Here is a 20234-nt window from a genome sequence, read left to right on the forward strand (position 1 = left end):
TGATATAGAGAGAATGGTAAAAGGCAAAGAATGTGGGTGTGTTTGTATGAGAGAGAGAGAGAGAGAGAGAGAGAGAGAGAGAGAGAGAGAGAGAGAGGTGCAGAGTGATGTGTGCCAGGTACAGCCCTCCGGAGTGGGCGTCTTCACGGTTCTCAGAGCACCACCTCGGAGTCGATGTCAGGGTGGCGTCGGCGACGGCCGGTGCTGAGGCTCCAAGGGTCTGCTGGTATTTTTAACAAATACACACACACACACACACACACACACACACACTTTATGGATGCGAACACACACACAATCCCCTCCCGTTTGGCCTGAAGGTCACTGACTCATCAGAGATGGACTAATGCCTGGTCTCCCTCAGCAAGGGCCAACAAGTCTTTAGCTCCACACAGAGACTCCAGAACTGTTATCCCACTGACAGCAGGGGCCCAGTATGCAGGCTACAAGCCCGTTTCTGAAGGATTCCAAAAAGCTATCAACAATACAAAAATACTCTAATAATTGAATTCCAAAATGCTTTCAATTGAAAGAAGACTCTCCACCTAGAGCACATGGATGTGGTTGAAAATGCTGCAGGCCCATGTCCCCTGGGCAAAAGTGAGGTTAACCTGAGAAAAAAAAGCATGTGCTCATGTGAGATCAGACGAAAGTAAAAGGCTTGTAATGACAGTAGAAGGTTTTACCGACATTAAGACATCTTGGCAACTCACACCTCTTCCATTTTGACAACACGCCAAAATAGAACTTCAGGTCCTCCCCATCTTGGCTCGTCATATCCACAGACATTTGACACCAGCAGTAAAATTAGAATTATACTCCTGTGTGTGCAGCTCTCCCCGCTGGGAGGTGTTTGCATGTAAAGGTTCATGTAAAAAATGCTTCTGTCATGTGAAAACTTTGAATATTAACATGACACAGTCCAGGCTCTGACCCTGACAGCACACTCATAATTTAATTGAATAGCTCCAAAACTGTGAATCCTAAAGGAATTGGCCACCCAAAAAATAGATTTTTAGAAAGATTCCTGTGTATTATGGTGAAGTTTCAGCATTTGGTCAAAGTTAGTGATGTTTGGGGAAATGTTAATAAAGTCTCTTGCTTCAAGTTACTTCTGATTTTCTCAATATTTAACAAAAACTATCATTTTTTTTTAGCATTTAGTGCTTTGAGTGCCTTACCACAAGCATAATAAACATTAATCATGCGCAGATATAGGTAAACTAATAAAATTCATTGTCAGTGAATGTTTTGGAAATACCTTCAGCATCAGCATGTTGCGACTCAACAGATACTGTAAGAGGCGATGTTCACGTTTAAAGCAAATGTATGTTGTTTAAAAGTGAGTGCTGTCAAACAATTAAAATATTTAATCACGGTTAATTGCATTAATGTCATAGTGAACTTGTAATGAATCGCACATTTTCCTCTATTATAATTTGTCCCTTGATTTCTTCTTGTCCCATCAGTTTTTCTCATTTTATTGTTCTTATCAGCACTACACACAGGTTTTTATTCGCTTTAAAGCCATCGGATTGAAACCCACTTTCACCAGCTTTATTCACATGAGATTTTTATTGCCGAGCTTCAGATAATTCGATTGACAAGTGGATGGAAACTTAGCTACTGTCACACTTCTCTGCCAGCGTTGCCTTTGTTCTTGGTCTGCTCCAGAAAAGCTGTTGTATTACCTTTGTGTACATTCTCCTCTTACACTTTGAAGATCCATCAGTGGAGTTAAGCTGTGTATGGTGTGTTGCCAGCGGCCCCGACAGGCACTTTGTTTGATCTTCTGATGAAGTTCCAGTTGGTGAAGTCATCCCCGCGGCTGCGGCCCCGCGCATCTAAGCACTGCACTAAATAATCATCATAATAGCCGTCGTAAAGCACTGCACGTGGAGTTCTCTCTCATCCTTTTCCATTATCTCTCTCTTCAGCCCCCCCCATCCCTGCTGTACTGTCTGCTGTCAGAGTAGACTTGGATTCACCATCTATGTATGTTATTTTCCACACACTTGTTTCTTGCTCCATTTGGTGATTTCATTTGGTTTTTAAATTCATTTCATTTTTTTTTTTTTTTTAAATCTCCATTGCAAAACTTTAGACTGAGTAAGCCTCAAGCCTTAAGTTCATCCCCTGGTCTCTCTTTCTCCATTCCTTTTACCTTCATCTGTTTCTCTCTCCCCCGCCTTTGTCAGCTGCCATCTCTCCCTCTCTCTCTTACTTCTCCGTCCCTACCTTCATCCGTCTTTCTGACTCATCTGTTTCTGTCTGAGCTTCTGAATGTGCACTCTGGATAACCCGTGGGGCAGCCTCCCCTCCTCTTCCTGCGCTGAGATGCACCCTATTTATTTCATTGATTTGCACGAGGGAAAGAATTCGCAGACCAAAGACTGACTGGCTACAGTGGGTTTAGCCAAGTTGAGCCGCTAGGTTACCCAGGGAGGGAGAGAGAGAGAGAGAGAGAGAGAGAGTTTGAATTTGAACTGAAGCCGTACACTCCTTGTTCAGCTGAAGTCATTGAAAAGAAAGAAAGAAAGGTAGGGTTAAAAGAAGAGGAGCAATGGATTCATAGATCCGACCCAGAACCTTATCTTTTGTGATGTATTTTTAATCATAATTTGTTTGATTAGATGGAGGACTGAGCATTTTTCTTTTTGTCTTGACTCATTTTCTTTGTGCACTCATCTTCCATTTGGGATCAAGTTGGTAGATTTCCTTTTTTTTTACATGAAATAAAAATGCAAGGGCCAGTGTAAGTCTTTCTTTTCAGCCCGTTGTCCTTCCGCTTTCTCGTTTTGTTATTCTAAAGTGGATTCATGAGGACTGTGGTTAACTGCTCCCCAGATCTCTGCAGGGTTAATCCAGACAGCTAGCTAATCAACCTTTGAACGTACACATGTTCCACCAGAACAATTTCCTTGCCGAGGCTATGTTGCAGCGGCACCGTGGCTCTCACCGGCGCTTAGCGCCGCCCATGCTGATTGTGATTGGTTTAAAGAAATGCCAATAAACCAGAGCATGTTTTTCTCCCATCCGGAATGCTAGGTGGACTAGCCAGACCCTCTCGCAAAGCAAGACTAGTGGGGGCATATTGTTTCACTACTAGGGAAGTGATGAAACAAGATCCAGGAAGTCCTGTTTCAGTTACAGATCTATGTGTTTCCCCTCGTCTGTTACTTAAGAAACAACTCAAGATGACCTCTTTGTATCACTGTGAATGTGTGAACACAGCAGTAGTCTCCTGTTCAGTCACTAAAATTTCAATGCGGGTGTCTAAGCATGTGCTTACTGCAGTAAGTGCAGTGCGGGGTCACCTAAGGCTCGCGTTGTGTTGTAGTTATACTTAGAATTCCTCATGGGGGGGGGGCGTCAGAAAGTACGCACTATACCTTTAAAAGAGGGTTGTAAAAAGTGACGCTGAACCATGAATCAAATTCTCTCTACACACTGTTATAGATTTAAAAATGTACAGTAACTTAATGGCAACAATTGGCCAGAAAATTCCTTTTACAGTAAAGCTACTGGACGTCCATTTACAGTATTTTATATATTCATTGTAAAATACAAAACAATTAAACATAACATAAGATAAGATCAAAAAGAATAGAATAGAATAAAATAGAATGCCTTTATTGTCAATATACACAAGTGCAGTACCTGTGCGACGAGATTTAAGCAACCCTTTACAGTGTCAACACAAAATATAAAAATATAAAATGAAAGTGGTGCAGAAAAAAAGTGAGGGGGTAATGTGGTGCACTTTACAAAAAAGTAAAAATACAGTAGTTTACTTTACTATTTACAGTATTATACTAGCTTTATTCAGATTTTTTTTTTTACATTAATGTTGACTGCTCGGATTTCAATTGTATTTCTTAGACCACTTTGATTTTGTAATGTGGACAAGGTTGTAATGTAAACTTTATAACATTCTACTGTAAAATATCATGAACAGTAGTGTTACAGTGAAATCTAAAGTAAACAACTGCAGATTTCCCAGGCATCACAGGCACAGTGTAGCTGTCTACAATATCTACTCACGTTAACCCTCAAACATTGGACTTCAGGCAGGCTTTAGGTTTTCAAGCAAGCCAGTGAAGGATAAGCACACACACACACACACACACACACACACACACACACACACAGACACACACACACTTACCTAATCCTCCATTCTACCTCCTGTCAGCTGACACAGAAACAAAGGCTGATTGCTGCATTCTTCTCATACATCAGCCAAACATACAGATAACTGTCTTTACAGCAGCCGAGGAAAGAAGAAATAAATAGTTTCAGTCTGCTCGGCCAGAACAAGACAAACAAATGGTTCAATTCTGTTAAAACTGTGTCTTGTAACCATAAAATTGGTGTCATGCCTCACAGCTTGGACTTCACTAGCACCATGCACAGGGAAGGAAACAAGGAGATGAGTCCGGTTTCTAACTGTGATGAAAAGTGTCGTTGGCTTGTTTGGCTTCAGTCCCTCACAATGTCTGTTCCAACTTGGCAGCATGGGACCCTGAGATCTCTCTTTATTTCTGGATTTTGTAAATTGGTTATGTCTCGGTGGATTTTGCATTGTATTGAGCTATAATTATATAAGAAAAGACCTTTCAATAAAAAATCACTTTAACATAAACTGTCTAATTAAGGGGTTGGGCCACTATAATCTGTCAGAACAGCTGTACAAGCTCCTTCTTACATTCATTTATTTAGTGTTGCGATGATGGTTTTCATGTTCATCAAATCCTGATTAATTTATTATATTATTTTCTCCACTCCACTCTATAGAGTATATTGAGAAATTTAGTGAAATCATCACACTTGAGTATAAAGATTCACGTGTTTGAAACATCTTAAGTTTGAAGTCCAAATCAAACCTGTACGTTTAGTTTATTTTCAGTAAACAAACAGCTAACATTACACATAGGAGAACCACTGACATGAGGGAGATAACTCTTTTCATGTGGATGACTGAAGTCCCGCATGCACTGCATGTTATAGATATGACAGCTGAGAATATGCTGTAATGATGATTGAGTGGTATTAATGTCTATAAGAGGTAAAGTATGACCAGAACGTGTGCAGGGCAAAGGGGAGACAACTCCATGTAATCAGGGAGTGTGTGTGTGAGTGTGTGTGTGTGTGTGTGTGTGTGTGTGTGTGTGTGTGTGTGTGTGTGTGTGTGTCTGTGTGTGCGTGCATGCTGGGATTCCTTGTGCCTGTCTCATTGTCCTGGGACCTGTAAGACAAAGGGTTAAGTAAATGTTTGGGGAAGATAAGGCCACTCACCCTGACAGGCAGCAGGCCCCACTGCCCAGGGGGACCCAGACCCAAATACATCACGCAGACACACACACACACACACACACACACACACACACACACACATACACTGTATCGTTCACACAAAGACACATTCTCTAATACAATCACCAAGCCCTCCTTCTCTTTCTCTCTTTAATTCACACATATTAATATTTGATTCTTGGAGTAACCATCGTCTCTTCACCCAGTAAATCACACAGCGAGGGATGACTAACATGCACCACTGAAGAAACCATCAGTTCCAGGTTTTAACTTATTAGAAATGTTGGGTCGGTAGAGTTTCTGTCTCCAGCAGCAAGTCTGGCCAGCAGTCTGGCCAGCTGTGTCCTACTGGTGAGAAGAAAGACAGACAGCCCAGCCTTACATCACCCTGATAAGGTCTACGAGGGGGCTGTGGGCTTGAGGCCTATTTATACTTCAGCGTTAAGTCAACGCCGTGGGTACATTACGTAGGTACGTGGAGATACGGATCTTATCCCATACCCTACACCTTAGCCTGACGTGCGACTCTCAAACAATGTAACAAAACGTTCCGGATAACAACTGTGATTGGCATTTCTTCAAACCAATCACAATCGTCTTGAATGGCGCTACGCCCCCGGACACGACGACGGTGCCTCTGCCAAGTAGCCTCGGGAAGGAACAGTGGTGGAACAAGTGAACGTTTAACCCTTGTGTTGTCTTCCCGTTGACCATGCAACTTTTGGATTCTCAAAATGTGAGTTGTCCTTTTTCGCCATTTGTCCCTTTCCCTTGCCTTTCTTGTCAGATTTTCTTCCACATTTTTTGTTACTTTTTACAACGTTTTTGTGGAACTTTTTCAGAGCTTTTGGGGTGTTTTCATGGATGTTTTTCAAAGCGTTTCTGAAGCTTTTTCCGAAATTTTGGACACAGCTGTAATGCGTCATTATTGCAACTGGTGCGGTAGTCGATGACGAATTTCAACAGCTGAATGTGTTGTCAGATTTCTAGATGTAGACTCTGCGCCACAAGGCCTCAGAATGATGGCCTGGCGATTTCTCAGCTTCACTCTTTGCTCGGCTTTTAATGGCTGTCGCAGGGATGTACAGGCCTTCTGCAACCAAGGAGGGCATTTCGGTATACAGAGAGACGTTTGGTTTTTGTAACAAATTAGCCGTTCAAGTAAACAGTAATGCGGCAGAAATGTAGAGCCGTCAAACAGTTTACGAATCCCCATTCTTTGGCTGTGCCCACAGAGTGAGAGAACAGAAGCTGAGGGAGAAAAATCCTCATATGCAAAGAGCGCACTGAAAAAGGAATTGTTCTTTAGTTTAATAGCGCCTAAGCAGTCCTGAGCCAAACTGATTTTTGCCAATAATTCTTAAACAAGTTGTTGATGACAGAAGGTGCCCTAACCCTTCTGTCATTTAACCCATGATGCTCATGTTGATCCAAACCATAGGTTTTCCCAAAAACTTACCCAGTCTAGGTTTTTTGTGCCTAAACCTAACCAAACCTTGGCCATTATATAGTCACATCATAAAATAGATGTCTTTTAATTTCAAAAAGCATTGCCAGACCTTCCTTTGGTCTCCTTCTTTGGCAAATATACATCTCTACTTTCATTCATTTTGGGGTGTCTCTTTCAATTTTAAAGCATTTCGAAAGAAAAATTGAAGTGGTTTTGAAATAGTATTGAGTAAAATTTGCCATGTTCCTGTTTGTGATTATCCATCAACATCCATTCATTTACTTTTAGTCTAAATAATTCCTGATTTCTGCTTTTCTAACTCAAACATTAGGTATAATTTCCTGGAAATGAGGTTTATTGACCATAAATTCCCCAAATAACTGTAAAACTAAAGTCAATACGTTAGTGTTACGACAAATGACAAACATTGCAAAAAAAGTGAAAAATAAGTAAGAAATAAAAAAGATATTGATTAAAAAGCGTCAACTAAAGCGTTGACTTTCAATTTGGACAGGAAGACAACACAAGGGTAAAAGACGAATTATATAAATATGGATATACAATGGGTGTGTTTTGAGAAAAAAAATTGCGCAAACCAAGATGGAGTACTGAAGGAAAATTACAACTGAGCCAGCAAACCCTCAACTCCCTAACTTGGTAGAGTTATTAGATCAATCATGCCCTGAGTCATGAGTTAGCTCGCGAGCAGCAGTAGTTGATCAGCCGGCCCTGCGAGGAGTCACTACATCACCAAGCTTCATACGCTCCGTGACATGTGGATGGGTTTCATTAGAGTGTTTCTTAAAACCTGATGACGGCCTTTGACTAATGGCCGATGATGTCCTATGAATTATTGTCAAATCATTGCTACACAAGTGGACTCGGTTGTCCTACCCAATAACACAAAGCATCTGTGTCAATCGACACCCATTTTCCAGACCATCTAATCACCTCACAGATAATCTTTCTTCACAGACTATGAGCTCATGAGTCCCCCCCCCCCCCACCCCCCATCACAATAACACTACCAACCTCCTTGTGACAATGGATGGCAGCAGAAGCGGACAGCTGTATTAAACAATGCCACCCACCCACTCACTGTGGAACCTCTTAGGACTCGCTCATTAGTGACCACTGATCGCTAGAGATTGGGAGTTTGTAGGGGTAATAATAACCTGAAAGGGCCTCTTCTCCTCCTCCTCCTCCTCCTCCTCCTCATCTTGCTTGTGCTCCTCTCTCTTTCACTCCCTCTCTCTCCCTCCCTGCTGGGTTTTATCAGTGGTCCTGGTCAATGTCCTACTGTCATGTCTTGATGTGATTTATGTCACAGGCTGTGAAGTCAACTTATCTCCCTCCTTTCCCAATTCTCCCCCCCTCCCCTCCCCTTTTCCACCTCCTCCAAGGGTTGGCTCCCTCTGTCTCAGCCAGCCTGACTCCTCCAGCACAAACAGGGGTGAGATCTGGGTGTGGGGGGCCGGTGGGGTCTGAGGCAGTGGAGGTGTGAGAGGAAAATTCCTTTCTAGGCATCCACCTGTTCTGAAAATGGTTCGCATTATCAACGTCTGTTTACCTCGAAGTTGTTTACCCTTCTGTTGTCCTCGGGTCAAATTTAACCCGCTTTCAACAAGTTTCTATTTCTGAAACTTGGGTTTCTCACAACCAAATTGTCAAAAAAAGACGCGCTTCACAAGTAAATTAAAGGCTCAGTTCGGCTCAGAATGTTAAAAAAAGTGAAGAATATGTTGGGAAAAGCTAAAAAAAAATCAGAAAAAGTGGCAAGTAAATCATTTCTACCACAGGCAATAAAACTCTTTAACACGTCATCACTGGGTGCTGATAAGACCCTGAGACTCCACAATACTGCACTATGCTGTATATTATACTATACTAATACTGCAATAAGTGCAACCTGCACAATTAGTTTATTTACATTTTAGCATGCATCTCGGCATACTATTTAAGCAGTTGCACATTTTGTTTCCCCATCCTGTATACAGTATATTCAAATATTTGTTCTTATTTTTTATTCCTATTATTATTATAATTTTATGCATATTGTATGTATGTATATTTTATACTAGTATTTAATTTATGAATTTATAAAGTTGTTTCTTATTATTAATTTATATTCTGTGCTGTGTGACTGATGAACGTGTGCATCTGCAACACCATAATTTTCCATTTTTTTGGATCAATAAATATCTATCTATCTATCTATCCATCTATCTATCTATCTATCTATCTATCTATCTATCTATCTATCTGTCTATCTATCTATCAAGAACAGCAGAAAAAAAAGTGGGGAGAAAGAGTTAAAAAAAGTTTTCATTTTAAATTTTGACGCAAAAAATCTAAAAGTTGCATGGTTGACGCTGGAAGACAACACAAGGGTTAAAATGTGGATCTCGTGTCCAGAGGGAGCTGTGTGAAAATCTGACAAATTACTTCAAGTGATGTCATTTGTGTTGGTTGGGGCTGAATACTGAAGAATACTCATTTTGAAAATGAAATTAGGGGGGGGGGGAGTCAGCTTCCCATACCTCTTGAGTCCACTCCTCATATCTAGTTCAGGCCAGCAGCCCAAAGCCACATTAGCTGCTGCTAGCATAACACACCCCAAATCTCTGACTGGGCTGTTGGAAATTGAGCTGCGCTGGGTAATGTAGGCACCAGTCAGTCTGTCAAATGTACACTGTAAAAAATAATTATCATCCAAAACATCCTCTTGCTGATTGAAACATAGCTATTTTGCATACAAGAAGAGAAGAGATCCATAACATCTGTAACATCTGTGAACAGCATTGTGCCCCCAGCTACCAAAGCTAAAGTAGCACTCTGTAGTTCTTCCCTGCACCAGTGACGTCACTAGAGGACAGAAGTAGAGCGGAGTCTTGCAGTTAAGACACAGACAACGTTGGAAACAACTGGAGGCTTTTTCACACCACATCCCTCATTTTGATAGATAGACGTGAGGTTATTACATCGCTGAATTGTCCCTTTAATGTAACTTTGATACAGCTGTAGGAGAGTAAACTGTTTACAGTGAGGCTGATATCAATCAGATTAAACTGAGCTGGATCACATCCCTCATGCTGAGGTAGGCAATCTGAACCCATCTGAAGACCTGAATCCACCACCAACACAACACGACTACATGGCAAGGTCATTTCTGAATGTTAATTGCTATTGCAGAAATAACAGTCTTTGAAATTATTTCTGAACATCATTTCCCCATATCCATGTGTGTGTGTGTGTGTGTGTGTGTGTGTCATCCATCTACATTTCCCATCCTCATGCCTCTCCTTCCTCTGGCCTTTGATGTGCTTTTAAAGTGGCTCGTGCTCCCTCTGCTTTCCCTCTCACTTGACAATTGTTTATTAGATTTGAAATGGTCTTAGAGGATCTTATGTGTCTCTCAATGGCATACTTAATGAGAGAATAACTGGCTTTGAAACAAAGAGAAAGTTGTGGACGATAGGAGGTGGAGGAGAGGTGAAAAAAATGAAGGAGCACTGTGTTTTTTTTAATGACTTTTAGCGAGGTTACTGTGGTGCAGTTGGATAGTTGGATAGGCTTGCTTGACAAATGAATGCTTAAAAAAGGAGTCCTGGAGAGCCAGAGGAGAGAGAATGCATAGAAAGAAATTTAAGGGGGTGAAAGAGTGAAGGAGCAACGAACAGCAGAGGAGGAAAAGAAAGACATAAAAGGAGAGATTGGGTGAGAGATGCCAGACCACCCAGGTGTCCTGCTCCTCACTGCAGTGAGATGGATTGGTTACTGGTTGGTCTATTGCCAGCTCCATGTTTGATCCTCTGTGACTCAGCATCCACAGCACCATGATTCTATAACCTGGATCAGAGAATTACCAGGTACGTGGGGTTCTTATGATTGAATCCAGTGTGTGCATCTTTTCTCTTCATTCATCTTCTTCTCAAACATGCAGAGAGAGTATTGTAGAACATGCCATGACAAGATGTTTATGAAGTTCAGCTGCTTTCTTCAACAAAAGAGAAAGGAGGAACCCAGTTTGGGATTTGAGGAATTAGTGAAAATGTAATTCTGGGCTACATCTACACTACATTTTGGTTTAAACAAAACAAATATCTTTTGTTTCTAAGCCCCTAAAATGGAGACCGTTTAAAACACTGCTGCCCCCATTTTGGTTTGAAATCTCCATACTTGCTTTGTAGTTTTGGATGGACGGAGAAAGAGACCTTTGGAAACGAGTCCTATCAGTTAAGTAGGCTGACATTTACATATAATACCTTTCAGTAACAGTTCCAACTCATCAGTTCTGCTACTGGAGCTAAAACTCTTGTGTAGATGGAGATTTGTTTTCTCCAAATGCCCCCTAAAAATGAAAACACAGTAGTATGGATGGAGCCTGAAAGTTTCCCTTCTTGCCTGGTGGGTTAGCGTTGGGTTTGTACATGAAAACACACACCCAAGTGAAACAAGAGTTTGTGTTGTCTTACCTAGTTGGTTCAGTGAGTATGGGGACAGATCAAACGCACAGCAGAGCTCTGGTTTGAGTTGGTTGGAGCTCATTCTTACTTCTGTGCACGTCCCAATACAAATGACCGAAGTGTAAGCACAGCATGTGGTACACAGCACATAGGGTGACACCTGTGGGTCGCACCATGGGCACTAAAACAGAATTGATGTACAGTACCTACGTTTAAAGTAAGCTGATAAAGTCCCTCCCTGTTGTTATCTGAACAATCTGTCATCCTAACAATTCTTTACTTGGTACAATGTACGTAAAGTGAGCTGATCACCTTTGTTCCACCATTCAAACTATGAAGTCAAGATTCAAATCCAACCTTCAGCATGTACCCTCTGATTTGAGTTAGAGAACTCGTCTTTCTACCCTGAACAGGCATCTCCCTTGACTTTCTCAACTCTATCCCCCCCTTCCCTCCCCTGTCTTTTCCCCTATGCCCATCACTACTTCTGGATCCCTTTCTTATCCCTCCGGCCTGTCTCCATCTCTCTTTCCTTTCCATCCGTCTTCTCTGCCATCCTCCACAGGTCCTTCCACTGACCATTTCTCAGCTCTGCCTCATCTGTGGTGGCGGCTGTCCCTTATCGGCCCACATGGAGGCTAAGAAAACAAGTGTGATGTGGGATCCTTAGAGGACAAGATGGTGTAATTGCCTAATTGCTTTTTTTTCTCCCGTCAAGGGGTTCTGCTTTCTGTCAGACAGGCAGGAGCCCATAAACACGAGCCAAGCTATTTCCAGCATCTCCCTCAATGTCACCGTTTTGTGCAGTTTGATTGGCTTAACTCGGAGCCAGGGCCTATCGCTCATTGGCCGCTCCCAGGATGAATGGCCCCGCTGACAGCCAATGGGGCCACAGCAGGGTGAGAAGGGTGAGCAAGAGAGTAAACAGCATTTTTCTGGAGTCAGGGACATGCAGGGCTCTCTTTGTTGGGAATTCCAAGCAATGTTTCAGGTTTTAGTTCCCAGGAGACCCAAAGGAATTCAGAATAGTAACTAAACAGTACGATAGTTATCCCTAACTGTTAACAACAAGATTTGAGCTCTTTGTATACACACAAGCTGACGTTAAAGCATCTAAGGCTGGTTCACCCGTGTACAAGAGAGGGTTTTTTAAGTAGCAATGACTCCATAAACCTTACAAAAGACAGGAAGATTGTAAGTTGTAGGGTGTTACATGAAGGTGGTGGCCTAGAAACAGGTTCATAAATCAAGGCAAAGTATCCGCGTCTCTCCATCTCCCTCCTTCAACCCTCCATCTACTCGAGCACACTCACTCCATCCAAGGCCAAGCAATCAGTTTGCAGAGGCAGAGAGGGCCGAGTGAGAGAGGAGCTCGCTGCATGAAGGGAAAGAAAAAACTCTGAGAAGAATGCCTAATATTGGTCATCTTAAAACCATCCTTTACCCTCCTCTCGCAGTGTGTCTTCAGTCCCTTTATCTGGCTCAAACCCCTCCCCTCCACATATGATAGATGTTCTCCATCTCTCTCAGACCCTCTGTCCTCTGTCCATCTCTGTTAGCTTCCGTGAAGATAGATGTGTGTGCATGTATATATATATATATATATATATATATATATATATATATATAGAGAGAGAGAGAGAGAGAGAGAGAGAGAGATAGAGAGAGATGTTAGAATGCCTTTATTATCATTGTTTACACTTGCAATACCTGTACAACAACATTGAACCAAACCCATTCCAGTGTCAACAAGAAGGAATATAGCGTGGAATAAAACATAAAATATAAGTAGTGCTTAAGAAAAGGGGTGGGGGTGTATAGTTCTAGATAAAAGTATACACATACAGTATATAAAACAGTAAGAAAAAAAAAATTGTTCACATGGTCATCAACTTTCAAACCACTTCATGGGTGATGGTGTGCAAGTGCACAAAACTATTAATGGAGTCAGGTAGCGAAGAAGAAAAGAACATGGAAAACAGTAATAGATTGAGAGAGAGAGAGAGAGAAAACACACAGTGCCCCTACACTTTTATCAGCAGAGCCACACACTAATCTGGGGGAGGAAGCCGTAGGCGTCCTGTCATGGAGGCAAACGCACACAGGAAACAGGCTGGTAGAATACAGACAGGAAGCCAGTGGCAACACAACAGCACCACCGCTCACACAGTCCCACAACAACGGCTGCTTATTGTAAACTGCTGATACACAAACAAACAAATCAACTCGGAGACAGGTGTGCGTCTGTGTGTCTGCCTGTCCGTCCGTCTGCCCGTCTATCTGTGTTTAAGTGTGTGTACATACAGTATATGCAGTGCGGCGGCAGCAGTGGTGACTGGTGGAGAGTGTCTTAACTCTAGAGAAGTGGAGGCTGAGAGACTGGGACCTTAACCAGAAGAAAATCTCTCCTTTAGGTGGGGGATCTTTGGGGAGAGGACCTATACAGATTGATATTTATATAGCTTTAATTACCTATGCCCCTTATAGGCAATTTGCCACAGAAGATACTAATTTTATCACAAATTTAATATCTGTGTACATTTTTCGAAGGCTACTGATTTCCTATGCTGTTACTGTAGTAGTGATCTTTCAGGGTACATAAAGAGGATTTTGTTGTCTGTGTTGGCATAACTTAACAGGTAAAACAACCACATTACCACACAAGGGTGTGTGTGTGTGTGTGTGTGTATTTGTGTCTCTGTGTGATTTTGTATGTTTTTGTATGTTAATGTGTTTTCTGTATTTTGAAAAAGAAGGAAAGTGAGATGTAAAGATAACATATGACAAGGTGTGTGACATTGCCTAACATTGTGTGTCTGTGTGTGTGTGTGTGTGTGTGTGTGTGTGTGTCCCAGGTGTCTGTTCGATAGAAGGACCTTGGAAATAGAGAGACCTTGGGAAATCCTCAAACTCTCAGGTTCTTTCCTGTATTTTTACTATATACACCCATTTGATAGCCAAATGTGATAAAAACAAAATTGAACCTCACACATGCTCACTAACACACACACGCACCTTCATATTTACTGATATGTCAGGATCTGGGCTTTTGAACCATAAAACCTTGAAGACATACTCACCCTAAAAACACACACACACATGCACCCACCTGTGTACATACAGGTACACAATTACTACACACAAGCTCAGTCATTGACACTTTTTTCCCCTTTTTCCCTTACTTCTGTCTTCTTTTTGCTTACTGTCCCTCTCACCCCAGCCTGTTACGTCTCTCTTCTCTTTTGTCTTGCTGTGGTTTGAAATATTTATCCTACCTCTGTGTTTGTTTGACGTCCCAGGTTTATTCATCGCTCTGGGTGGCCCGGACCGCGCTGCCAGCCCCTGATGCTCTCTGGCTCAGCTATAGAGAGGACACTACAGTCCCACTAATATGGACATCTCCATCAGTGCTTTGTGCAGTTCAGTAATGTGATACACCAGGGCTGAAGGGCTGAAATGGTCAACAAGGAAACTATTCCTCAGATGGAGGAAGACATAGCTGTTCCTTAGACTTTGGTGAGTCACCCCCTGTTCTGATCATAAAACTTGGTGTTCACAAAGCCACAATTACTCCAATACAAGTCACAGCAACAGTACTCTATGTCAACAACGGTACCAGGGACTTTTTTTCCTAATGGAAAACCAAAAAAGGTGAGTAGAGTCGAGGCAAATCGAGTAGATACCATGCAGTAGAAAACCGCTATTTGATAAAGGGAAAGATGTTATAAATAAGTTAATTAATTAATTGAAAAAAACAATGACTGACCCATCACAGAGTAGCTTTATAAAATGTACGGTTAATGGAATGAAGGAAACAGAGACCTGGTATTTGTCTTCCTCTCTTGCAGGAATTTTTCTTACTTTCCTTACTGTATCGTTCCTTTTCCACACAAAATAAGCCTACATAGGTCCTCTGTCACTGTGTGTACTGCTGTAACACATCAGAATCAGACTTTCCCAGGTTTGCGTAAATGAACAAGGAATTTGACTTTGAGAGCAAAGATTACTGAAACCAAATGACAACACTCACTTCCTGTTACATGTAGATATGAAAACAGATGGTCACGTGATTGAAAGAACCTCAGCGGGTTTCCTAGATGGGAATCAGCTGTGATTGATCCATTTGCATAGCTTCGATCAGATGTTTCTCTCATTCACAGTAACAATGGGATAGTGTAAAATACCGGGATATACTGTATTTGTGTTTCAATTTACAATATGAACAGCTGTTCACTGGGACTTAGACCCAGCCAATAAGTTAGGTGTAGAACATGATGTTATCTGTTCTGACGTACAGTGTGAAAACCTTTGGTCTGGGTTGAGCTTGTTTGTAAAAGAAGTTCAAGCATTTTAAATTTGTGGTAACTGTATGCATTTTGTGTCAAAGCAACAAGAAATGTGTTGATTGTATAGCCTAAACAGGCAGATGTTGTGCTGTGTTAAGAGTTTAGGAAAGTTGTTGAAAGTATTGAACAAATTGTGATAAAAATCATAAAAATCTGTAATAGTTCCTTTTTAGTGTTCAAAGGTGAAATTTTGTACCTTTGTTTTTCGGTGTGTGTGTGTGTGTGTGTGCACGTGTGTCTCCTGGGCTACCCTACAGTGTGTATCTAAATACGGGCATGGGTCCAAAAGGCATACTGGAGTAGCCACACAGCATCAACGCTCCACCCTCTGATCAAAGATCTGCTATTGTCTCCCACTCCCAACGAGGTTTAGTGACACGTGCACACCCGCTCAGATACACACACGCTATCGGCACCCACAGGCTGGGAATATTAGGGTGGTGGAATGGTTAGCTCTCAATACTGAATATTTCCGTGTGCACACACTGACATATACACACAAAAAATTATCACATGAGGGCTGGCTGACTTGTTGGCCTGGTAACATGTGTAACATGTGTGTTTTCACCATGGAGCACGTTCAATATTTTGTAAGTACTTACAATGACAATAGAGTAAATTCTGATATACATATTTGTGAATTTCTTTTGATGAGGTCAGGTTGAGATGGAGCTGGCTCATGTTGCTGGGATGGACAGTCTCATATATTTATGGATAACTTATTTAGCTGATTTGTGATCTGTAGTGTTCAGTGTACGCATTATGTAAAAGGCTAATAACTATACCTGAGCAAAAACAGTTCACATCAGCTGCAAAACTGCTTCCCTTGTGTTGTCTTCCCGTCAACAGCAGAAAAACTACTTTTGCTGTTTATTCTTGATGTTTTTCTAGCTTTTTCCAGATGTTTTGGTCACTTTTTCATCCCTTTTTTCAACATTGTTTTACGCTTTTCCCAACTCTTTGTCGCTTCTTTCTCGCCATTTTCTCTGCTTATTTCAACATAACATATTTCTGATTTTAAAAACTTTGAAAATGGGTCAAATTTGACCCGAGGACATCATGAGGTTTAACAAACGTCTCAAAACAGGCAGTTTCAGTGCAGACAACACTATGATCAATCCTCACTGAGATAACACACACTGTCACTCAGAACACACTGAGAGTAAAAACACTAGCGTCAAACACCAACACAGAAAATACTAACTTTCTCATCTTTACAATTTGAACACTTTGAGTGACGTCACACTACTCAATAGTTTCTTTGAAGAAAAGATATAGATATATAACATACCAATTTTAATTACTCTAGCAATGTATGCATAACTAAGAACAGTGTGACAGATCCTCATCTCTAAATACTTGTGAATGTGGTGTTTCCATTGCTTTCACCTCCATGACTTTCTGGAAAAACAATGAGAACGCAGTATTACTAATTTCACTAACTAAAGATACAGTGTTTTAACTTTTTTTATAGCTGTGTATGTAACGTCAGACATCTGACCTGGACAAATGGTATCTTTGCCCTTTTACTTGTTTCTCTCTGACAGTACAGTGTATAATCGTTTTCAGTCTTTTGTATAAAAAAAAGCTTTCTGAGCTTTCTCTATGTAAATATATGTTCCTATATGTTCACTAACAAGTATGAAGCAAGACACCTACTTAATGAGTCAGCTAAATTTGCAATCAGCAGTGTGTGTTAGACACCAGACTGAAATCTATTCTGTTTTGAATGAGTGGTTGACAGTTTTGACAGCAGTGAGCAGCGTGCTGTAAATCCCCAGTGTTGTGCAGGTCGTGGTTAAAGCCATGGGTTAAGTGTGTGGAGTTTTGAAAACTGTGTTATAGCAATGAAAAACCAATCGGAGTTTGGTCCCCGAGAACTGCTGCAGTGCACACTGTAGTTTAAGTTTTGCACATGTGGCTTCAGCTGTAATATAAGCTATTTGATGGACACTCCTGCAAAAGCCACCTGTCTTTTACAGTATGGCTCTCAAAAGCCCTGTGCACACCTGCCCGCTCACTGTATACCCGGTCAAAGATCTCCAGAGTGCACCTGTCAAAGCCGCAGGGCCTCACTAAGCAGGACAGATTTACGCCGTCAACCATTTGCAGCTATTACATTGCCTCCCTTACAAAAATGCAAATGTCTCGTCAGATTCATAGGCGGCCATTAATTTCCGAAGTGTCTGGTCCTGCGCTGCTCTGCCCTGCTCTCCTCCCCCTAGTGCCTGACATGGAGAGAGCTGCATAAACATTTATGCAGCAGTATTTTTTAAAGGCCCTCCGCAGTGTCTTGTAAATCTGCCTGCTGCTTTGATGTCTTATCTGTGTGTGTGTGTGTGTGTGTGTGTGTGTGTGTGTGTGTGTGTGTGTGTGTGTGTGTGTGTGTGTGTGTTTGTGTGTTAGTGTGTGTGTGTGTGTGTTTGTGTGTGTTAGTGTGTGTAAGTGCGTGTGTGCGTGCATGCATGCTTGTGTGTGTGTTTTTTATGTGTGTGGGGTGTTCATGTGTGTGTGTGTGTGTGTGTGTGTTTTTTGTGTGTGGGTGTGTGTGTATGTGTGTGTGTGTGTGTGTGTGTGTGTGTGTCATCAATCAATCATCAATCTAATCACTTTATATCACTTTTAGAGATACCCATTTCTCTCTCCAATGCAAACAATTGTGGCCCTAAAAAAAGTTACATTGTACCTAACTTTATGAGTTGAGAAAGGTGTGTTATTCCCTAAAATACGGTACACAATTTCACGTGACTGCAATGTCAAAGATTCAACTACTGGCTGGAAGACCTTGCATTTTGTGCTCTTCACCATCCCGGTCCATGCATGTTTTATTAGCTCTATCTAGGTTAGCCATTGTTAGCAATACCAGTTAATAACAACACATTACGCTGTTTTTGTGCATACCAACAGCGTACTAACATGTCCACAGATAGAAGTTGGACAGGACTGTGTGTACAACTGAAGTGAAGTGCTTATAACTGTATGTTACTACAGCTTCCACAACTGTTCATATACGGAGCATCCATGTTGGATTTTGAGCTTGGGGTACTCGTTGGTTGTCGGCGTTCCGATCTCGCAAATCCAAATTCAGGGGCCGTGTTTCTAACTTCGGAAAATCCAACTTCCAAGTAGAAATGGAACGCACTATAAATCATAGTTAGGTAATGAATGTGTCCATCAAAAGTGATGCATCCTCTTGGATTGCCCTTAAATAAGGCGTTGAACCTCCTAACTGCTTGTTTACAGTTATTTACGCTGCTGTTCTGCATGTCACTCTGGACAAGCTAAACTGGGATTTAGAAGTGGATTAAAATGTATACTTTTATTGATTCCCCAGTGGAGAAATTGCAGTTTACACTCTGTTTGTTAGTAATCACTACACACAGGATTGAAATATACATATGCTCAGGCTTGTTCATGGAGAGATGTCAGAGTGAGTGGGCTGCCAGCTGGACCAGCGCCCTGAGCGGTTGGGGGGGTACAGTGCCTTGCTCAAGGGAACTTGGCAGTGCCCAGGAGGTGAAGTGGCATCTCACCGGCTCCTGATCCTTGACTTGAACCGACGACCCTCCAGACTGAGCTCCTGCCACCCCCATTTAGGCATAGGCCTACAGAGTTGGACAGATATGATATGTTTATTTTTTATTTGATTAGGACAATACACATTCATCAACATTTCTGTAAATGCGCCAGTGTTAGCCAATCGGCTATTTTGGCAAATGTAATTGTATTATTCATGCATGTCTTCATGGTGGGAAGATAACCATGTTTTATTTCACCTAAGCACGGGGCAAACATACAAATTCAAATCTTGAACTTTCTTGCTGTGAGGCAAAAGTGCTAACCACTTAGCCACCGTGCTGCCTAGCCTTTTACTTCTGCATTAAATCTATGCCGTTGCTACGTACATAGGTACGAGGAGACACAAAACAACGCCAGACCCTGCACTATCGCCGGACATGCACCTTTCAAAAAATGAAACTATACGCCATGTGTCGTATGTTGCTCAGCTATGGATTGGTAACGTTGCATTTCCCTTGACTCATTTCCTGGTTCTCCTCCTTCATAAACAACATGAAATCAAGGAGAGAGTTAACTTTTCCTGCTACAGATTTCCCACCTTGGTCAGGAAGCACAGGGGAGTCACTACTCGCTCCGAAGCTAATCGCAGTCACTCTCTCACTTTCTCCCTCGCTCCATCACCCACTCCCCACACACACACAAACATCAGGCCACTTACGTAGGCTACGGTGGAAGCTCTGCATGGAGACTCTGCAGAACCATAAATCAAGCTTTGGAACAAGCCAGTAGTTGCAATAATATAGTAATAAGTAAGTAATAGTAAGTAACAAGTAATTGCCCAGCATCAGTGCACTAACGAAAGCTTTTACTCAGACACATTCTCCCTTTGATAATGTTTCCCTGGAAAACCACTATAAGCTTTGCTTTTATAGTCCATTTCCTCTCGGATTAGAAATGAATAAATTAAGTCAATGAATGGAAGTAGTGAAAGCACCACCAAACATCAAAAACATGTTCTTAATATTCCCAGAGAAACAAAGACAATGACTGTCTGATGAGTGCCCCCTAGGCCTACATCGCCTCCTCAATAGATTTGTTAAATGCTGTTTATGTAACCGAGGGGGGGGGGGGGGGGGG

At 41.7% G+C, this 20234-nt stretch overlaps 2 long non-coding RNA genes across 2 annotated transcripts in view; both read right to left on the reverse strand.

Annotated features, from left to right (window-relative positions):
* The window catches only part of LOC117948369, a 172612-nt gene that overhangs the window by 33756 nt on the left and 118622 nt on the right, over positions 1-20234 (reverse strand). The gene's annotated exons all lie outside the window — the stretch shown is intronic.
* The window catches only part of LOC117948368, a 21035-nt gene continuing 17491 nt past the window's right edge, over positions 16691-20234 (reverse strand). Inside the window, exon 3 of the long non-coding RNA XR_004657421.1 lies at positions 16691-16823. This is a non-coding gene — a long non-coding RNA (uncharacterized LOC117948368). The remainder of the gene's footprint in view (positions 16824-20234) is intronic.

Source organism: Etheostoma cragini, chromosome 7, assembly GCF_013103735.1.
Source record: "Etheostoma cragini isolate CJK2018 chromosome 7, CSU_Ecrag_1.0, whole genome shotgun sequence".
NCBI classification, from domain to species: domain Eukaryota; kingdom Metazoa; phylum Chordata; class Actinopteri; order Perciformes; family Percidae; genus Etheostoma; species Etheostoma cragini.